At 43.2% G+C, this 5228-nt stretch overlaps 1 pseudogene; it reads right to left on the minus strand.

Moving 5' to 3' along the window:
* Positions 1–618: 618 nt before the first annotated feature.
* LOC129507161 (40S ribosomal protein S12-like) lies at positions 619–3101 on the minus strand (annotated as a pseudogene).
* Positions 3102–5228: the final 2127 nt, after the last annotated feature.

Below are 5228 nucleotides of genomic sequence, written 5' to 3' on the forward strand. Positions count from 1 at the left end.
ATTTTATTTATTTATTTATTATTTTTATTTTTTTTTAAATTTTATTTATTTATGATAGTCACACAGGGAGAGAGAGAGAGAGAGGCAGAGACACAGGCAGAGGGAGAAGCAGGCTCCATGCAGGGAGCCTGACGTGGGATTCGATCCCGGGCCTCCAGGATCACGCCCTGGGCCAAAGGCGGCGCTAAACCGCTGAACCATCCGGGCCGCCCCTAAGAGCTGTTTTTCATCCCTCTTCCCTTAGGCAAAATCTCTGAGCCGTTGCTCTGAAGAGTGGCGTAGCGTTGGCAGGCTTCTCTCTGAGTGACGTTCTTGCCCTAGGAATTGAGCACTCAGTAGAGAGGGCAGTAACGTCACATCTTCTGGGCTTGCCTCTTCCGTGGAACTACTGCTTGGGGAGCTGAGGCAAGGACAATCAGAGCCCAGGGGATTCTCAGTGGCGCCACCGCAGGGTAGAGCCTCAGTGCCGTAGGTGGGATCTGGGCAGAAGAAAGAGCCCTCATTTCTCAGCCACATTCATAGGAAGTGAGCCTCAGCCACAGATTGATGGGGACAAGATGAGAAATGCTAATGTCCTGCCCCTCATAGGAAATACCCCATGTAGGAAATAGCTGGGGGAGGAGAGGGTAGCTGGGGGAGGAGAGGGAGCCATCTGTTCTTTCTTGGCTGTACTGGTTTTGAGTGTTCATCTTGCTGAGTGTGAGTGGGGGAGGGAGGGAATGGGTCTCAGCTTAAATACCATAGACACTTAGTGTTTGCACTGAATTTTTGTTCGTTTTTGATTTGTTTTGTTTTGTTTAACTAAATGTTTCTTGGTAGGCTATATGTCCTCAGGACCATTTCTAGAGATTTTATTTTAAACATTTTATTTATTTATTTATGAGAGACACACAAAGAGGCAGAGACAGAGGCAAGAGGGAGAAGCCGGCTCCATGAAGGGATCCTGATGTAGGACTCAATCCTGGGACTGTGGGAGCCAAAGGCAGGTGCTCAACCACTGAGCCACCCAGGTGTCCCCATTTCTAGAGATTTTAAATGATTTTGTTGTTTTTTTCCTTTTCAGCAAGAATCAGCTTTTTTATTTGTTTATTTCTTGCATGTGAAGTATCCCTGGATGACATCCTTGGCCTGCTTTGCCTTAAATACCATGCAACTGCAACCAACCACTTTATGGAGTTTTCTCTCTGTTGACTTTACAGAGGCCTACCCATCCTCCTAGTTTCTTGTTGTCATCAGCTTTAATTTGGTGTTCAGCACAAAGGGCATCCATCCACCTGACATACATAGGTTCATCACTGTTGGATGCAAGCACACAGAGATGGGCTTGGAGCTTGTCTGAGACTTTGGCCACTTAGCAAATTCCATGAGCTAGGCCGCTGTGGATGAGGGAGGTATTCAGCATGTCTTGCAAAGCAGTGTGAACACCCATTACAGCTCCAGCAGCCATGCCTTCCTCAGCCATGGCAGTAGGTTCCTGGGGGAGCTGAATCTTGAGCGCACCTGAGCCTCTGTCTCAATGAGACTCAGTGTCAGTATCAGGGAAAAACAAAGACTGATTTTGTTAGTTTGTTTTAAAGAAAAATGTTCAACAGCTTCACTGAGAGGTCCACAGTATCTTTTTTTTTTTTTTTAAGATTTTATTTATTTATTCATGAGAGACATAGAGAGAGAGAGAGAGGCAGAGACACAGGCAGAGGGAGAAGCAGGCTCCATGCAGGGAGCCCGACATGGGACTCCATCTGGGTCTCCGGGATCACGGCCTGGGCCGAAGGTGGTGCTAAACCGCTGAGCCACGGGAGCTGCCCCACAATGTCTTTATGGTACTGTTGGGAGTCTTCCCCTCCACCCTGGTTTCTTGCATCACACCTTTGCTTTCTTAGTTTCTTTTCTAATCTAGAAGTCCAAGATATATTTGTTAGAACTTTGTTAAATTAACATTTGTTGAAGAAATGCAAGATGTGGATGTTGCTGTGGTTCAACTAAAGATTATGAGAGAAATAAAAATAGACAAGGATTTTTACTCACAAGACCTGGAGGAAGTACACAGTATGTGTCAAGGTGCCACTTGGGAAGGTCAAGGCAAGTGCAGGCAGAGAGTGACAGGACCTGGGACACACGACTTTATCACTCTCCTTGGGTGGGGTGGGCTTTGGGGTTCCTGAGTGAAGGCCAAATTGGTCAATTCAGACCCAAAACAGTGTGGTCTGGGGAAACTCCACGAGGATTCTTATCTCTAGGGCGTACAAGAGGAAGGTTCTGGGAGAGGACAGACAATTGGTCACCAGGGCTGTTGAGGAAGTCCTGTCAGAAATTTACATTTGCTTGTGACCCTGCAGACGGTTGCCTAGGACAACGGTTGCTTGGGGGGGGGGGGGGCAGCTAACGTGAGTTAAGCCCCCTGGTGGCTGCTTGGCTAAACAAAATAAAAGCCAAGGCAGCAATAGGCTACCTAGTTTAGCTAAACTCCTGACATATTTCTTTTAATGGCATATATATATATACACCATTATATTTAAAGACTTTATTTATTCATAGAGACACAGAGACACAGGCAGAGAGAAGCAGGCACCATGCAGAGAGCCTGACATGGGACTCCATCCAGGGTAAACCGCTGCGCCACAGGGGCTGCCCGCTCATGGCATATTTCTTACTAAAACAAGGTTGTTACAGGACTTCACTTAATTGCCCTCGGTTTTTGGTCACACCGCTTTGGAAGAATGAAGAGGTAGACCAGATAGAGTGGTGGGCAGCAAAGCAAAGTGGGCAGTAAAGCTCACTTTACTTTTGAGCAATAGTAAAGTGATAATACAAAGCTCCAGAAGAGGGAGGGGACCCGAGAGGGTTGCTAATTTGACATTTAAATCTAGGGGTTTTTATGGGCTTGTTGGTGGCTATTTTAATTTGATTAACCCTCATGCACTTGTCATCCAATCAAGTTTTATCACGTGGGAAAGGAGCTCCTTCCAGGGTGGTGTAAAAATACTTTTAAAGGTTTCCTCCTAGGGTGCAGCACCTTGTCTCTGCCTGCCTTTCTTCCAACTATCCTTCATCAAGGCAACAATTTTAAACTCCTTCTCTTTAAAGCAGTATGAAGTATATGTAACAACAGCTGTTAGATATAATAAAGTATTAACACCAAAACATATTTAACTTTTTTATATGACATCTGACATTTGCAGAACTACATATTGTATTGTATTTATTGTATTTTATAGGAAGATCTAGGCCCAACTTGGGGCTTGAGCTCATATCCCCAAAATCGAGTGGCATGCTCTATGGACTGAGTCAGCCAGGTACTCCACAAGAATACCTTTTTACATTTTTTATTTATTTATTTTATTTTATTTTTTTTTATTAATGAGAGACACACAGAGAGAGGCAGAGACATAGGCAGAGGGAGAAGCAGGCTCCCTGCAAGGAGCCCGATGCAGGACTCTATCCCAGACCCCAGGATCACTCCCTGAGCCAAAGGCAGACGCTCAAACGCTGAGCCACCCAGGCATCCCACCATACCTTTTTTTAAAAAAAGACTTTACTTTTAATCAATTTTAGAATTATAGAAAAGTTGCAAAAGTATTTCAGAAAATTCCCACATATTTGCACTTTGCTTCACCTAATTCTAGCATCTTACATGACCAAAGTACAGCGATTAAAACCAAGAAATTAACCTACTATTATCTAATATACTGAACTTATTAGAATGTCAGCAGTGTTTCACTGATGTCCTTTTCCTGTCTTGGGATTTTACAGAGCTTTGAGCTGTTATTTCTCTTTAGTGTCTTCTTTTTTTTTTATATCTTTTTATTTATTTATGATAGTCACAGAGAGAGAGAGAGAGAGAGGCAGAGACACAGGCAGAGGGAGAAGCAGGCTCCATGCACCAGGAGCCCGACGTGGGATTCGATCCCGGGTCTCCAGGATCGCGCCCTGGGCCAAAGGCAGGCGCCAAACCGCTGCGCCACCCAGGAATCCCTCTTTAGTGTCTTCTAATCTGACAATTTTGTAGTCTTTCCTTATCTTCCACGACCTTGACATTTTAAAGAGTATTGGTCAGGAATTTTGTAAGATATCCATCAATTTGGGCTTGTTTGATGTTTTCTCATGATTGGAATGAGGCTATGCATTTTGGGAAAATGATTTTTTGTCCTTCTCAGTGCACCGTATTACCGAGTTTATGACATTGTTATGTTATTACACCTTGGGGTACCTGGATGGCTCAGTGGGTTAAGCATCTGCCTTCAGCTCCAGGGGGGAAGCTGTTTTTCCCTCTCCCTGCTCTTGTGCTTTTGCTTACTCTCTGTCTCTCCTTCTCAAATAAATAAAATCTTTTAAAAAAATTGTCACAGGTTAACCTTGATGATTTGGTTAAGGTACAGCCTGTACAGTTTCTCCACTGTAATGTTACTATGTTCCCCTTTTGTTCATAAATATCTTGGATAATATCTAAGATTATCTGAATATCCTGTTTCTTTTTATTTTTAAGATTTTATTTATTTATTCATGAGAATACACAGAGAGGAGAGAGAAGCAGAGACACAGGCAGAGGGAGAAGCAGGCTCCATGCAGGGAGCCTGATGTGGGATTCCATCCTGGGTCTCCAGGATCACACCCTGGGCTGCAGGCGGCGCTAAACCGCTGAGACACCGGGGCTGCCCAATATCCTGTTTCTCCTCAAATTTTGCCTGCTGATTTTAGTATCCACGTTGTCTGCAAGAAATTAACACAGTGGTACTTATCTAATATTGATTTTTCTCTTTCCCTCCTTTCTACTTGTATTAGTTGGAATTCTGTAAGAATTCTTTCCCATTTATTTATTTATATCAGTATAGGTTTATAATTTTTATCTTATTCTATGGGTTATAATCCAACACCATAAATTTATTTTAATACTCAAATTGTTCTAACTCTGGCCATTCAGAACTTCTTCAGGTTTGGTTCCTCTTCCTTTTTTTCGGCATTTCCTTGCTTTCTGGTAGCACAAAATATTCTGTATTCATCTTATATTTTCCCTGCCACAGCCCTTGAATCAACCACTCTCCAAAGCATTCTGGTTCTTTTACTGAAGAATGGTATAGAGAAACCAATATCTGGGTGTTAAGTGTGCTCACTACTACTGAGATCTCGTTGCTTCTAGGCTCCTTCTGTGGAAAATGCTGGAAATACATGTATTCTACTAATCCACGCACATATGCATCTGTGTTTATTTTTTTAAGATTTTATTTATTTAT

The sequence above is a fragment of the Nyctereutes procyonoides genome, unplaced genomic scaffold, assembly GCF_905146905.1.
Source record: "Nyctereutes procyonoides isolate TBG_1078 unplaced genomic scaffold, NYPRO_anot_genome, whole genome shotgun sequence".
NCBI lineage: Eukaryota > Metazoa > Chordata > Mammalia > Carnivora > Canidae > Nyctereutes > Nyctereutes procyonoides.